The 17,343-nt window shown below is 41.5% G+C and overlaps 1 pseudogene; it reads right to left on the bottom strand.

Annotated features, from left to right (window-relative positions):
• Positions 1–49: 49 nt before the first annotated feature.
• On the bottom strand, positions 50–13,312 carry LOC146449082 (uncharacterized; annotated as a pseudogene).
• Between the last annotated feature and the right edge of the window lie 4,031 nt (positions 13,313–17,343).

The following is a 17,343-nucleotide window of genomic DNA, read 5'->3' as shown; positions in this document are numbered from 1 at the left end:
CTTAATGAACGTTTAATCACTAGTTACGCACTTAAATGGATTCTACTGACTAGAAAAAAAAATCTGTTATTGTTTTCTGACCCGACAGACATTTTCCACGCTTGCCAGCCCTCTGCATTCCCGGTGACTTTCTTTTCGTTGGTCGTTTGGGGCTGTTCACCGGGATTCCTCCCCATGTGCTGGGAAGGCTGTAATCTTCAATTGGTCTTACAACCCAGCTAGGAGTTGGGGGTACAAAGTCGGGGTCGAAAGGTGGGCTCCTTCTAGGTGTCGCTGCTCCGCTGGGCGAGAGAGGATTGAACTCTTCCACAGTTTCTCTGTAGCCACTGTCTTGAGTGTGAGAAGGCGCCTGCGTTATAAACATGTCCTCTTCGTCTGTCTCTTCGTCACGTCGCGGCAACGCCTCGCAGGGGTAAGGGAGTGACTGCCAGATGGTGCATATCCATTGCGTCTGCTGAGTGGACGTCCATTTCATTTCTACGCACTTGCGTCTCCGTTCCTCCAGCACAAGCTTTGCCAGACCTGGGACCTCTACTTTCTTGAAATTTAACTTAAGGGCCTCCTCGGCGACACCGATCATATATTGTAGGGCTTTTTTTACGTCTTGGTCAGTGGCAGAGTCTTCTTGCTTCTGGAGATCTATCAGCTCTTGTTCTTTCTGAAGAACCCACTCGTCTTCGTAGAATTTTCTTGCTTTTTCTTCGAGCTCTTGCATCTCTTCTTCCCGTTTCCTCAGAAAATACTCCTCACGTGTTCTCTCTATGTTAGGATGGTATGGTCCGCCGACCTTGTCTAGAAGATGGGCATCTTCCTCCCTTATCATTCTTAAACTCACCCATCGACGCCTTGTTTCCTCTAGGAATCTGCTCTCTCTATCGTGTAGATCTCTCTCTGCTTCCTCCATTACGTTTCGAACTTCCGCTCCGATAAGGGCGAGTTGTCTTTCCTTTAGGCTCTGCTTGGGCACTTTTCCTCTCTCCTTCGATATTCGTGATAGGTTTCTATCCCAGAACTCAGATGCTCGTAGTGGCACATCCTCTGCATCCGAATCTCCGTCAGATTCTTCTTCTCCTTCTCCTTCTTCTTCTTCTTCTTCTTGGGAGCCATCGACATTATCTTCGTTTTCCCCATTCTCGCTATCGTCAAGCAAGGCAGAGCGAATGCGCTCCTTTTCGTCCTCGTCTAGTGGTCCGTCGTGCGCTCTTGAGGTGTTAAGAGGCACTTCGTCTTCTGGAGTCACTGCTTTGGTAGAGGCCCACACGATGCAATCCATTGCATGGCTTTTCAAGTACTCCTGGACACCAGCAGCGTTGGTCGAGTTTAACCTTCAAAATAAGTAGGGACAAAACTTTAAAAAATACCAATAAGTCTTCCGAGCCATGCATCTCCTTTCCGTTTTTGTCAACGTTCGACACCATGTGAAGGTGTTTCTTGATGGCTGTATCGAGCAATAACTAGTTTGGGACGAGACCGAGAGTGCTTTTTAAGCTTTCTTACCTTTTGAAATGAAATTTCTGCAGGCGAACCTCCATAGCATCGTTGTGGTCGGCGCCGAAGTCCATCTCAGTCTGACATGTAATGAAAATGGGACACCGTATCTCAAGGGGGACCGCAGATTTGTATTTCTTGTCGTATGCTGAAATGCCGCCTTGCGTCAGCATCTGTATGAAAAGAGAGATGCAATTATCTCAGTTAAGAAAACGATAGTTTAACAATATCGTAAATTTTTAACTTAGCTTTATAATAATATTGTAATGCGCTTTTGATTATTTTTATAGAAAAAAGCGCAATATAAATGATAAATATTATTATTAATTATTATTATTATTTACTTTCCAATCATCTGGATCGAGCATCTTTGCATAGGCCTCGTCAAGGAATATGATCTGCGTGTCTGTGTCGATCATGCTCTTGTTGAATGCACGCTGTTTAGAAATCATCGCGATGTACCTGAAACGACACAAATAAACAAACACAAAACAAGTTTTATGAATAAATGAGCTCTTACTAGTTGCTGTATTTCATAAAAAGCTGACACTGTACATGCTACTTGCTTTTCAGTGTTGGGGTATTACCTCCTCGGAATGATTGCCGTAAGTGGAGTAAAAAGAGACGTCTTGCCACTGTTCGGCTCCCCAATAAGACAGAGGACCCTCTCTTTGTGCTGCTTTCCTCCGTGGTTTAGAAGCCGTAGGAAGTACTCGCAAAAATGCGAAATTTCTACTTCGTCGAGGCTGTTCTCGAGGATGGCCTGGAAATAGCCGGGTTCAGAATTCTTTGTGTGATCATAATCGACAAACGTCCTTGGTGTTATTTTGCCTATGCTTGGGTCTTGAATGGCGTCTTTGATAAACTTTCGATTTGGGATTGAGTAACACCAGCCGTCCCGCACTTCTACAAGGTCGTAATTTATCGTTAACTGGTCACACATCTCGCTTTCGCGGTCTCCCATGATTTGAACGAGTTGGCTGGTATGGTGTAAAACAGTCTCTCGTAGTTTGGGGTTGCGGCCAAGGATGCTCAGGAATTTCTTCACTGAGCTACAGTGCTCGTATGTGTATTTGGCCGCTGTTAGCTTTTTATACACCTCGCCGTGAAAAAGGGCGTAGCCAAGTTTTCTCATCGCCCTTTCTACGTCGTTCAGGGCGATGCCAATTGGTGAAGCAAGATCTTGACTTGGTTCTGGAGTGATTTCGGCGTTTTGAGACTCTTCTATCCCGAAGACATCGAAAGCCATTCCGGCTTGGGCCAACGCCGGTATGGCCTTCTTTGTCAATATTGCCCTGAATTCCGGCGAGATCACTTGAAGGCGCACAACGCGTTCACTGCCCGTGGGCGACCCAATAGGTTCTTCGCACAGCTGGCTTTGAAGTAGTTCTATTCCATATCGAAAGGAGGCGTCTACCTTTCTTTGTGTGAAGGAGTTGTTGTGATCTTTCACAATTTGGCATAAAGGCGAAGCACAGCTTTCCTCTTTGCCTGGAACGCACGACGGTAAAGATTTGGGGTCAGCTTCCACTCCGATTTCCAGCAAAGCCTTGTGTATGGGGACTGTAGAAACTTGCATGCCGTTCACTGATTTGAGTGCGAGCCAATAACTAATGGCGGGGTGGTAGGTTTTTTCTTCAACGGGACCTTGTTGTGAATTATTCGCTTGATCTTTTTGTCGGGGTCTCACTTCTTTCGAACCGATGGCCGAGAAAAAAAATGCCATGCCCTGTACTTTCTTCAGTGCCTGGTCACACTCGTCTCGCTTCTTTGTGATTTCTTTCCAAGTCTTCTCAAGCGATTCGCATTCTCCGGTACTGAATGAAATTTCCGTGCTGATCAAGGAGCATCCTTTCATGGTTGTCAAAATGGTACTGATTAAAGCACTTCTTATTTTCTGTGGAAATAATATATCTTGGTTAGAATTTAGCTGCAAGGGAAAAAACTAAGCTGCAAGAAGCGGCAAAGAAGTCCAACGTACCTTACTGTTGAGCTGCTTCGCAGGTCCGCTCGCCATGGCTGCTAGTGTTGAACTGATGACAGCGTCGTTTTGCAACCGATATTTATGCCCAAATACTTGGGAAATTTTTGTTTCAGCGAAGGCTTGTTGTTCCTTTAAAGTTTTTTCTTTTGGACCGAATATCTTGTACACTGACAATGCATGGTTATGTAATACATGAAAAGAGGTGTAGCATTCCTTTGACCACAAAAGGAAAACAGACTCTTTCATACTTTCAAGAAACGTGATAGTACATACCGGGTTTGCCAAAAATTGCGCTGATAGAAATCTTTTTGTTGACTTAAAGGAGAGTCAACATGGTTATGTAATACATGAAACGATGTGCAGCATTTCTTTGACAAGAATGTGTTTGTCAAGAAGCCGAAGCCCTCGCATAGTTTTCCATAGGCATGTTGTTAATTCTACATTCAGGATTTCAAAAATAGCACTCATATGCAGAAAGGAATCTGTTAGTTGATTTCAATAGTGTCATCAACAACATGCAATAAGTGCCCTGGAGAATTGTGTAGCATTCCAATACCAAACATGATAATAAGATTAAATTGAAATGGCATACCACTGAACTGGAAGTTGTTCCCCGCTTTCCCGTCAAATCCGCCATCCCCGTCATATCCAGACACTTTTAACCACGGAGAATGGATTCCCGTGAAAAATAAAGCTCAGATTGAGCGGGTATACTGGGTTTACCGGGAACGACGGGGACAAACTTACAGTTACTCAGAATATAAATTCACTATTATTGATATACTTTTAATCTATTTAATATAACATATTTTATAACCGTAAGTATCTAACAGTATATTATAAATAATAATTAAATTATATTAAGATAACATGCAGTTAAACTGGAAGTTGTTCCCCGCTTTCCCGTCAAATCCGCCATCCCCGTCATGTCCAGACACTTTTAACCACGGTGAATGGATTCCCGTGAAAAGAAATGCTCAGATTGAGCGGGTATACTGGGTTTAACGGGAACAATGGGGACAAACTTACAGTTACTCAGAATATCAAGTCACTATTTTCGATATATTTTATGTAACACATTTTATAACTAGAAATTGTTCATCGCTTTTCCGTCGAGCCCGTCCTCCCAACAACATCCAAGTATTGTCAACAACGGGAATGGTAAAAAAGGCTGTACTTGCAGTAGCAATATTGGAACTGATGGTCTAAAGTGTTCCTAATGACTTAGGGGGCACGGTTGTTTTAATTAACAGGACAAGCTGTGCCAAATGACCAAAACAGGAACACAGTTCCCTTTAAGACTGTTCCTCCGATTTAGCGCCATTGCTTAGAAATAAGACCATTGGCGAAAAACAGAGCGCTTGTTTCGAGCAACGAAATGTTCCGAGTGTCAGATAAGAGTGTAAAGAATTTACTTCAGCTGTGGTTTCGAATTCTGTCGACTTTGAAAACCGATCACAACCGTTTTAAGAAAAAGGAACAAAATTTTTGGGGAATGGTGATGATGATGATGATGATGATGATCCCTGAAAGATCTTGCAGGACAGAGATAGATTTCTTCTACAAAGCACAAGCGTCCAAATTCCAGCGAGGACCTTGAAGCTCTCTATGCAGCCAATCAACTTGGTCTGGATACTCCAGAAAGTCTTGTAAACACTGCATGGTTTTACACCGTTCTCTATTTTGGGAAGAGAGGCCGTGAAAACCAACGTGCGATGAAACCGGGTGACCTTTAACTCAAAACAACAACTAGTGGGCTGAAGTACTTCGTCTTAAGCGAGAGAGGGACGAAAAATCATCCCTGTGGAATCAGCGAACAACGAAGACGAGAGTCAATCTGTGATGATGGCATGGCCCGCAAATCCCCGTTGTCCTGTGGCTTGCCTTGAGAAGTACTTGGCGAAAAGAAAGCCACAATGCGATGCCCTTTGGCAAAAACCGAAAAACCACAATGCGAGCTCTTTTTATTCAATAGATGAGGTCTGGTTTTGTAAACTTACCCATGGGGAAACACAAGCTGGAGAATCTCCTTACGGTCATGTGCAGAAAAGCCACGCAAGTGATAAATCCATCGAGTCTTATAGTGCGCGGCCAACCATTGAGCAACAGTTTGAGTCATCCGCGATCGTCAGTCGATTTATAGCACAGCGAAACTCCGTTCAACCTTCACTTGCAGCTGTCTCGCGTGGAGCTACTTCGTCTTTTTCAGCCACTTCCTCGACCGCAATACAAAGAGTCAACCTTCAACGTGAATCCTTCTAGTGCTCCAGACTTTGCACGTTCTGTGTTTCACGGTTGTAATTTCTTTTTCAGCGCTCGCAGTGACAATTAAAATGATTTGATTTTTTTCCCTGAGACCGACATACTTTTTTTCTTGCCAAGTTTTGAACAGTACGTCGAAAAAATATGAAATAGTAATCTAAACAGTGCCGAATTTTCAAGTTTTAATCTAAGGGTGTTGCGAGAGTTTATTTCACTTGACAGTTTGTCAAGTTTTGGTCTAATCACAGTGAAAATAAAGTTACCGTAAACCAATCAAATGTACTTGTTTACGTCAATCGCACGCACCCACCTTCAGATCAACACTGGCGACTGAGCAGTTTTTGCGCGATATAAAAATTAATGGCAGGGTTATAAAATAAATAAACCCTTTCTGGCTTGCTGGTATATCGCCTGATAATGTCCTTGGCTGAGATATTGTTCTCCCGACCTGCCGGGCTCGGTCTTAAAGTGCCTATAACCCCAAAAAGGTTTTTTGGCCCAAATAAATCTTTGTATTATACTGAGCGAAATGCCACAAAAGTTTTGTTTTTGGTTAAACCTCGATTTTTTATGAGCCGTCAAAGTTGGGTTGGCGTGTGTCACAGCCGCGTCAAAGGGAGACTGGCACTAGCGACGTTATTCCAGGAGATTCCGAACCGCGTCGCTCAATCACTGCTCAAGCTTAAGCGGCGGTCACTCGCGTACTCATTGCATATTGGCGAAAAATAAAACTTTATTCATCCTACTTGGGTAAAACACTTACGTTTATTTGATAATTGCCTCGAACGAATTTTGTTTTGACTCCAGTTCGGATTCAGAAGTCTCTGAAATCGCAGATTACGAATTCGAAGTTGAGGGCTCATCACGACGCAAGCGATCAATCCAGCGATACAGACGAAATGGTCAGAGCACACATGTGAAAACTGGCTGGGCTGCCAATGTGCTCGTTTGGATTGAATCCAATCGACCCATTTCTTTCTCCTTTTTCTTTTCTGTGGGTCATCACTTCCATAAAAAGGTATCGGATGAAGCTTTATACCTTTGTCCTTGTCCCAAACGTTACTACAGCCAAAAGCAACACATGTTTCTGGCATTTTTACACAACAACAACGCTCACGAGCGACCAAGCGAGTCACCTGTCTCCGGGAATGACGTTACAAAATGTACTCGACCGGGACCCTTTTAGTTGATTCTGCGGCCCGGTAATGTTTTTCACAAGTGTAAGTTTTGCCGACTTTGACGGTTCATAAAAAATCGAGGTTTTAACCAAAAACAAAAACTTTTGCGGCATTTTGCTCAGTATAATACAAAGATTTATTTGGGTCAAAAAAATTTTGGGGGGTTATAGGCACTTTAAAAAACAAGAGAAAAGAATATACGAATATAGAAAACTAGAAAAGCGAAAAACGCATAACAACCGAAGCAAAAAAAAGGCTGCGACTAAAATACACATACCCGAACGCTTAATATAACGACGCTTAGTGCAGGGGTTCTTCCATCCCGCATGTTTTCCCTTAACTCTGGATCACTGACCTTATAGACGCGTCCCATTTGAGGCTACGCAGGCAACAAGCGTTCGCAACAAAAGGCGACAGAAACTTTGTAACCTCGAACTACCGATCGATCCTGCGCAACACTAGTGGAAAACAAGAATCACTGGCGTCTGGACTAAGAGTAATGCAAGAATCCTCTAAATAATCGCTATTGGGCACAAAACCTTATCAGACCTAGCAATGACAGAAGTGTGGCCTTCACGAAACTGAACATTTTACGCTGCGAAATGAAGATGGACTTACCAGAATTACTTAAAGAGATATCTTTAACCTAAATGCTCAACAACTTAAAGACACGGAAAAGACCTGCATATCAGACTAACGACACAAATAAGAAACGAATGTTCACGAGAGAGGCGGAAATAGTGTGTTAGAACTGAGGAAACCTGACAACGGTGCACACATCCAAAGGCTTCTTGGGCATGACCTGGCTTGGCTAACTTCCTATCAGCACCATCAGCGGCTGCAATAACTGTCGGAAGTTGCGATGGGGACCGGCAACATTTTGACCCCAGGGAATACCGTAAAGCGCGGAATCAACACCCAGTTTCTCTTAGGGAAGCAGCTTCGGTCAAATTCAAAAGATATAAGGCGACAGAACAGAGGCTGCGCCTTAAGGTGAGGAGCTTCTGCTTTTGACTAGACCCACTGGAGCCAACGACTCCAAGCCGAAGAGTTCCTACCAACAGTGTTAGGGCCAGCCGTGGAAAGAACCAGATCCAATAGAAGCGGAACTCCGGCAAAAAAATCAAGATCGAGCAGCTGGTGAGCTTCACCCCAAATACCAACATCACGGATATCCGGCAAAATAAAAATATGAAACAAAAGAAAAACCAGTAACCAGGTAACCAGAAAAGTCGAAATCAAAACAAAGCTTTTTTTTACAGATAAGAGCTATGTTCTACTAAATGGTAGTATTTACACTAGGCTTTTAAGCAAGGCTTAACACTAAGCGAGAATAGAACGTGTGTGAAGGGCTAAGTAAAAACTGAAATTACTTAACTTAGCATCTCATCGAAGTAGGAAAGTTGAAACAATTCAAGCAAGAGATAAGTGACTTGAAAAACATCCTTACGAAAGACTTGCAATTTCTTGGGCTGCGCGAGGCGGTCTAAGCATGTCAATCGCTGCATATTAATTTGCTTTGCTCCCGGCTTTGCTACCATATTCGAAAGCCGCAAATCATGCAGGGCCGAGACCAGGTATTGAATAATGTTAATGATGGTATTAAATAATGTTAATCACGATACCTGACAATGTCCCCGCTTGGACGGTCTCTCAGCAAGATGTGCTCTTGTTCTGCACAAGGTCAGCCGAGGATAAGTCAGAATGTGGGATAAGACTACCGGTGCGAGCAGACACATGGTCATCATCCAAGTACACTAAACAGTTGCGGGACATAAAGCGCCACCTCCTAACCAGGGGACGCAAAAGCTTTTTAATACAGTTAGAAGCGGTATGCGACCAGAGGGCAGAGCAGTAAAAGTAGAGTACCTAACGACTCCCTTCTAATCCTAGGAAAACCTAAGAACTGCGGATGAGGCTCAAAAATGTCTACAGGATGATAGCCCGACTTTAGGTCCCAAGTAAAAAACAGAATCCCTAGTCGAAAACCTCGCTTATGGAACGCAAATCCTGGTAACGAAATTTGAGCTTAATCAAAAACTGTTGAACTATTGAAGTTGTCAGGTATCCGAGTCGACTCATCATTCAAGCTTCAATTAAGGAGGCTCGACAGGATTTTTGGCTACGAGAGCGCGGGTAGCCCACCCACGCTAACCAAGGTGCACGCGTCGGCTGAATGAATCAAAATTTCTGTCAAAAGTGGTGCGCAGCGTTTACACCAGGCCGCGGTTGATCAAACAGCGGATAAGTCTCTATCCAGCGAATAAAATGTATTCGTTGGGGTAAATTTTATCCGCTGCAGAGAAATTTATCCAATGGATAGAGTTATCCGCTCTCTTTAAAAACTTAAGGGTCAGATGTTTAAAAGCGGCGTAACATCGCACGAACCGCAAATAAAGCCGTCTTCAGGAAACACTGTTTTTTTTTTTCCTCGAGATTTTGTGCCATGATCTATGTTTATAATTGTATCAAAAGAGTCAGGAAAAATGGGTAAAGGACAGTGAACATTAAGCGGTGGATGATTTTAGCTGGACGTCGATTGATTTACTCCGAACGTCATGGCAACGAATTCCTTTCTATTTAAAATTGGAATTTCAAACAGTTCTCTCTGTTATTTGTGCAAAATAGACCAGGAAATACACGAATGTTTGGGTTTTAGAGGAGAAAAAGAGGATAGTTTATCTTGCTTCCTGCAAGACATTATATCTACTGTTCTAAATTCAAAAACATATCCCCATCTATCAGAAAATATGTGCAGCAGCTGAAATATAATTGAGAAATTGAAAAAGGTTGTATTGAGATTCAAAGAATAAATTTCAATAGAAGTGGTACAAAATACTCCGTGCACTTTAATTGCTTCCTGGGTAGCTAAATTTTTGCCCCAACCTACGCCTGTCAGTTTTCTTTAACCTTTTCCCATATAAGATTGAGCTTATTGAACATTTTGGGGTCGTGGTCTCCAACCTGGGATGAGGTTTCCCCGTCCCTCCACTCCCCTGTCTTCCTTCTCGTCTTAAAAGGCTCTATAGGCTGGAATGTCAGTGTCCAATAAGAGGCCGCCTAAGCTCAGTATCCCATAAAAAGAACCTCGTTTTGAATTTTATACTTTATGTAAAAACAAGTTACTTGAGTTCTCAAAATCCTAGCATCCGGTCATACATGTCGAAATAAGCGTGGCACTGTTGTCGCCATTCCCATGCATTTGGCTTTTTCAGCTGAAGCGCGCAAGTACCCCATTTCGGCACCGACGTTATTTTTTCCGCATTTACGAAATCAAATCTCATAAGTACCTCCAAAAGTCACGGAATAAAACGATCGATTTCTATTATTCACCCAAATTTCGACGTTTGAAAACCCTTTTGTCTAGCTTTTTCGCATGCCATTTCGGCTGAAGAGATTAGAGGTTTGTAAACCGATTAATTTGAATATATACTTGAAAGTTGTAATTTCAAAACGACATGTTAACAGCCGACTGCAAAAAAAATAAATAAATAAAAAAAAAAGCCGACTGCATGTATTTCGTTTCTTCAAGTGATGCAATGAACAAACGTCTTACTAGTACTGGGCATAAGAAAATAATAATGTTATGGCGCAAGAAATAAAGTGCAGAAAGAAAGCGCAATGCAATTAAATGGAGTCATCTTGAGAGATATTAAGGCCACGAAATATCATTTTCCTTAGTTGTTGCGTATAGGACACGTATATAATTTTATTAAAAGTGTAAATTGTTTCCGTGTCTGAAGAACAGTCCCCAAATGATTTAAATTGTTCAAACTAATTATTGCTAGCGGATTAACAATCATAAAGCAGAACTGTGTTGCTATGTCACGATGGACATGACTACCGCCTGACGGTATAGGTTCCATCGTTAGATCACTGAAATTTGTCAGTTTTCGTTCATAATGCTTCAACACCTTTCTTTTAAATTAAGGTGCACCTAACTACCCACTTTTCGCTTAAATAAGTCTACTTACAATTCCAAAAGAAATAGATTAGCTTGAATCTACATTTTCCGTTGCTCGGCGAAGTTTCGAAAATTTGCGCTATAAACGGCGGCCGAGATTTGGGCAAAATGGGTCCAGCGGATATCGTGACGTCTTCTCAGGAATCGAGGACCTAATTTCTCTGAAGAAAGGGCACGCGTAAAATGTTTTTGGAAGGCCTAGGCAGCAATACTCATACTAACATGTTTGTCGCTTCTCGTCTCGCCTTTTCGACCTTTTTATGTTCTTGTACATTTTAGCGAGTTAATGTGATAATTTGGAGGATCTGCATGATAGTAAGCCCTGTGTTTAGCCATCGCATGTGTTTCTTTGTTAAGAGTTCAGTTGTTGACTTTTTAGCTGGTGTGGTTCCGTGTGCTGTGTGAGCCATTTTAGCTGGGTTCAACTGGCGTCGTTTCCTGAGCACCTCTTGTTGAAACTTATGAAATAATAGGATCTGAAGCATTCTTTGGACCAGAAAATTAGCTTTACTAATAGTTTTTGTACTGCCAGGCCTAGGCATTTGCTCTTGTTGCAAGATGGTGCGTTTCTTGTTGCGGCCATTGGTCTTTTGACAAGCTTCTTTTTAACGCTGAAACGCCGTCTTTAAAAGCTATGCAGCGTGCGGTGTTGCGTTGAAGGAGCTGCATAAATTTTTTTCTTTCGTGTTTAATAAAGAAATAAAAAACGCGCCGAGTGCATTGTTGAGTTATATAAGCACGCGGGAATTTTTAAGAACACTCGAGAAGTGCAGAGAGGCACGAGCCGTAGGTGAGTGCCTCTCTGCACTTCTCGAGTGTTCTTAAAAATTCCCAAGTGCTTATATAACTCAACAATGCACGAGGAACAAGTTTTCTATTTCTTTTATAAAATATAAACAATCGCAACTCCTCAGACAAGTGCGAATTTTAATGAATCAACATCAAGTTTCTCCTAACACGAGATAACGCGTAATTTAATAGCGCGCGCTCTTCCCGATCACGACAGGGCACGCGACAGCGCAATCCAGTAAAAAGTCAAACTGTTTTCAAGTTAAAGTTCAAGAAGTTAACTCTAGCTCCAAGTCAAGTTTGAGGTTTAAGGTGTTGAGAGACAAGTTGAAGTTAATTAAAAGTCTGGAAACATCAGTACAAGAGACTACATTTTCGCTTGACAGAGATTTAAGACAATATATCTTCCGCATAAATCCATACACTGACAGCTGCAAAATAAAGCTATACATGCATAGTTTGGGAGTTTGTTTGTATATACTATAGTATGATAAAAACTAATATTAAAACTAGCCTTTCTTTGTTAAAAGTGATGTTGACGGTTTTTGAAACAACCCAAAATGAATTCAGAAGAACAATAAAGAATATAAGCACAACGGTGAACTTTGTTGCATATTAGCGGCTCTTCGCTTGCGATACCCCAATGGACCTTCACCCTCGTAGACTTTATTTAGAAAACCTGATTCAGTAACGGTTTAACGCGAATTAATTTTCTGTTCTTATTTAATATTTCGCTTTGGAAAAAATGCAAGAAATAACATTAAGGTACTTGGTGATAAGCTGATAAAAGAAACCAGAAATTCCTGCCAATAGAAGGCATGTTTGATAAATTTTATGACCCACTGGGTAACAGAAACCAAACCAATGACACGACATGGACAATCTATCTCTTTTACGCTATAACATAAGCAAAAGAAACAATATTCACATGGAGAACATAGGCCTGTTCAAAGTACCAGGAAAAGTTTCATAAATATCGCATTCCTGACGAAAGCCAAAACGCAAACGAAAATAACAGAGAAAATTGTGAGATAACCAACAAGCATCTATAAATGAAAACACCTCACCGCGCTCACTGCGGCAGAATTAAGGCAAAATTCCGGCCCCACTCAAATAGAACTCTCCCGACCTGCCGGACTCGGTCTTAAAAACGAAATGAAGATGGACATACCAGCACTACTTAAAGAGATATCTTTAACCTTAATGCAGAACAATTTAGAAACACAGAAAGATCCGCAGATCCGACTAACGACACAAATAAGAAACGAATGCTCGCGAGAGAAACGGAAGCAGTGTTGTAGAACTGAGCAACCCCTACAATGGTGCACAGATACAAAGGCTTCTTGGGCTGAACCAGCTTGGGTAACTTCCTCTTAGCACCTTCAGCGGCTTCAATAACTTTCTGATTCTACGATGGGAACTCCAAACCGGCAACCTTGTGATCCCATCGAAAACAGTAAATTAAGCGCGAAGTCGATGACGGAACACCCAGCGTCCCTTAGGGAAGCAGTTGCGGTAAAATCCAAAAGATAACTGGCGAAATTGCAGAGGCTGCGCGGGAAGGTGTGGAACTTCTGTCTTTGCCTAGACCTACTGGGACCAACGTCTCCAAGCCGAAGGGTACCTACGAACAGTGCTATGGCCAGTCTAGGAAAGAATCAGGTCCAATAGAAGCCGAACTCGGGCAAACAAACCAGGACGAGCAGCAGCTGAGCTTCACCCCAAATGCCAAAATAACAAATCTCTGGCAAAATAAAAATACAAAACAAAAGGAAAATCACTAACCAGGTAACCAGGAAACTCGAAAAACAAAACAAAACTTTTTTTACAGGTAAGAGTTTTTCCACGAAATAACAGGAAATGTTCGCGAGAAATTAGAAAAAAAAACGAGCAACACAGGGGAAAATATGCAAGCACGGGATAAGAGCAAAACGAGGGAACATCACGCCACCCGAACTGTAAACAAAGCGAAAAGGGGTGGACTACGATTACACAGCTTGGAGAAAAAACCACGACTCCGGAATCCTGATCAGAAAAGAATTAAAGGGAAGACGAAGCGAAAAAAAGACTTTCAAAACAATACTAACCGAGTGGAGAAGCTCAGCGGAAATTGAGACATAACGGCAACATATTGAACGAAAGGCACCTAGTGAGCACGGAGAATGCCTTCTGTACGCTATCCACTTGCCTTGACGTCAATTCAATTAGTAGATCTAGCAACCTGGGAAGGACGATGGAATCTCTCACAAAAGGCGCAAAATGAGTAGGACCGCTATACAGGAAAAGCCAAAAAGAAGTGGAAGGCCAGTCGAAACAACAACGGTCCCCACCTTTTAAATCTGGCCACATGCGAATTACAATGAGAACAAAAATGGTCCACGGATTACGCATGCCTTTCCGCGTCGGACCACTAGAAATCTGCAGGATTCAGGCTCCAGTTATCTCGGTCGGGAACCTACTGAGCAAATCGGCACAGGCATTTTGGTCACTGGTAACCACTGTGGCGCTAAAGATATAGCGAATGACAGGCAGAACTTGTATATGTCACTGCTAAAACCTGCTGCTAATCCGGCTTGGGACTGCCGACAGCGAGGACACGCGTAGCCCCCATATTGTCTGGATCCACACAGACTTTCACCCTCCGAAGGCTCAACCTCTCAGCATAAGACTGCAAAACGACGATTACTGCTTTAAGAGTGCCTGACTGTAACTTTCGAGAATCGCTGGCCAAGCTTGAAAAATCGAAACTCCTGATAATTTGCCTGAAGTTTACTTTTGGGAAACTATCTTCGAAAATATTATTTGAATGTTCTTGAAATTTATAGTTTTCGAGAATTTTGGAGAAAACGAAATTACGGGTTTTGCCTCATTAATTATGCAAAAATCGTACTCAAAATTAGCCAAGTTTAATACGCTTATGTTGAAACAGTACGCAACGCTACAAAACAAGGTCGGTTTTGAATAAGAGCATAACTCACCTACTTTCTATCAATGGGACCTATGTAAACTTTTGTAGAACTTTGGTGGGTTTATGGCTCTTTGAAAAATTGACATTTTGAGGACCTCGCGATGAGGTGAAAATTGAGTAAGATTGAAGGTTTAAAATGCATCTTGGTATGTCAGGTATCGACTCGAGAGGAACATTGTGATAAAGTTTGCGTCTTCGTCTTTGATAATATGAAATAAAAAATCTGGGCAATCAATGCACGCGCTGACGAAAACCAAAGTTAGCGAGGCTTCGTTAACAAATTTGTATAATTCGCAACTGTTGAGAAAAAGTAAATGTTGTGGCGACTCGGTGAAAACATTGACCCAGGCTATCTTCAAATGGTCATTTTTTCTCATATTGCATTTGCCTGTTTCGCTTTCTTGTTTAATAACGTGATAGAAAAGGTCTGGACAAAAAAAAGGCACGCCACCGGGAAAGAAAATGTTCGCCAAATTCTGGTGGGAAATTTGCATAATGCAAATCTCCCAATAAATCTTTCTGCAAAGGAATCTGATTGGGAAGGTTTCGTGAAGAGACCCGAAACACTCCATATAAGAGGAGTTAAAACAACGTTTAATAATCCGATTTCAACAAATAATTGTCGAATCTTAAAATTATAGTGTCAAACTGATACTCGCTATTGCGTTACCTGCATCACGTCAATAGCTGTCGATATGTCTTAAAAGATGCCCACAAACACACATGCACAGATACATGCTTCAAAACCTGTGTGGCAATTTCCGTTTAACAAAATAATAACTCAGTTTATACCTACAGTCCACATTGGCTGTAGGGCATGCATTTATCTTTGTCGAATGCCAACAAGAGAAACACGGGTATCTTAATGACACTGCATACACGCAATGTCTACTGCATACATTACAGGTAGCCGAAGCTCTATGAGCGTTCAAAAGAAATTCGTTTGACCTTTTTATTGTCATGTTGTAATTTGAGTGTCACGATGAGTGTTACGCAATGGCGTAAATTATGAGAGTTTGTATGGGAATTTGCGAACGTGTTTTGGAGTCGAAAATAAAGGGAATAAATTGAACAAAAATGGCTTACCTTGTCTCTCGATCTCTTGCCAGTGTTTGTGTGCCATATTTTGGCCATTTCAGTACGATTCCAGTGGATTTTTAAAGGTTTGCTGGACATTTTCCTCGCTCTATATCCTGCTATATATATTATTGTATATATATATATATATATAATTATATATATATATATATATATATATATATATATATATATATATATATATATATATATATATTATATATATATATATATATCCCCAAAATCTTGGTGACTTCAGTCCCCTGTAATTTACTTTCGACGACATCAACGCGGTCAGAATATGATAAATTATACAATGAACTGTGTAAAGCTCGCGTTTTGATTGGTCTAGAGGAGTGTGTGATTAGAGTATAGACGCACGATTGACGTCATCGAGTGGTGTGACCGGCGCACGTGATCAGAGTCTAGAGTCCAGCCAGAGCGACTGGTCAACAAAGTTTTGCAAACTGTTTTTGCGAGTAGCAGACAAACACACGCAAATTTTCTCAGGAAAGGAAAACTGTTCAATAAAAAATTGGACAAAGACCGTTGAGAGTGACTTCAACCAGGATAGGAAAGCTAGAACTTTGTTGTGACGTGAAAAGGAAGCAAATATTTGTCGAAATATGTCGCCGATAGAAATTTGGTAATGGCGAGTAATCGATTACAAATCGCAGTGAAGCGACTTACATGCTGTAATATTTTGAGGTCAGGATTTCCTTCTGGAATAAAGGTTAGTTTCGAAAATATTGTTAGTGAAATTTTTTCGGATTATACTCTAATTTAGAAGATCACAATTGCATGTGTGTAGTAGTCCAAAACTGAGTTTGCTGGAAAGTTTTTGTCTCAGCTCAGGCAACGCGATGCTCGCTCACGAAATGTGTTGAAATGTCTTGGTTATTGTATAAAACAAATAGATTCCATTTTGTACTACCTGTCCGTGGTCCACAGTTCTTCGTCTGCGACTCACGTTTTATACTGACTGCGTTGTTAACGTTGCAATTTTTTTTCTAAAAGTACTATTGATACCGAAGTGACCAAGATTTTGGGGTATAGATATATATGGATACCGTATAGAGAAAGGAAAATTTTCAGCGAACCTAAAACCCACTGGAATCGTACTGAAATGGGCAAAATATGGCACACAAACACTGGCAACATATCAAGGAGAAAAGGTAAGCCATTTTTGTTCAATTCATGCCCTTTACTTTTCGACTCCAAAACACGTTCGTAGATTCCAATACAAACCCTTATAATTTACGCCATTGTGTAACACTCATCGTGACATGACAATGTAGGCACTGCGTGTACACAGTGTCACTGAGATACCTGTGTTTCTCTCGTTGACATTCAATAAAGATAAATGCATGCCCTACAGCCAGTTTTTTTTTCGTTAAACGGAAATTGACACACAGGTTTTGAAGCGTGTATTCGTGCATGTGTGATATTTCATACCATGTACCAGTAATTACGTTAAAGTATGGCGTGCCGGCTGACATTTTTTTTCAGTCGCTTGCGAAGGTACAGTATCAAACAACACGAACACAGAGTTTTTTTTGAACTGACCCGCTTCTGAGTGATCATTATTTAGAAGCCATAAAAGGTTGGACTGGCTATTTGAAAAGCATTCCAC

Source organism: Pavona decussata, unplaced genomic scaffold, assembly GCF_977016875.1.
Source record: "Pavona decussata unplaced genomic scaffold, jaPavDecu1.1 SCAFFOLD_656, whole genome shotgun sequence".
NCBI classification, from domain to species: domain Eukaryota; kingdom Metazoa; phylum Cnidaria; class Anthozoa; order Scleractinia; family Agariciidae; genus Pavona; species Pavona decussata.
Note: the sequence above shows the minus strand (reverse complement) of the source record. Positions and strands in the feature narration are given on the sequence as shown.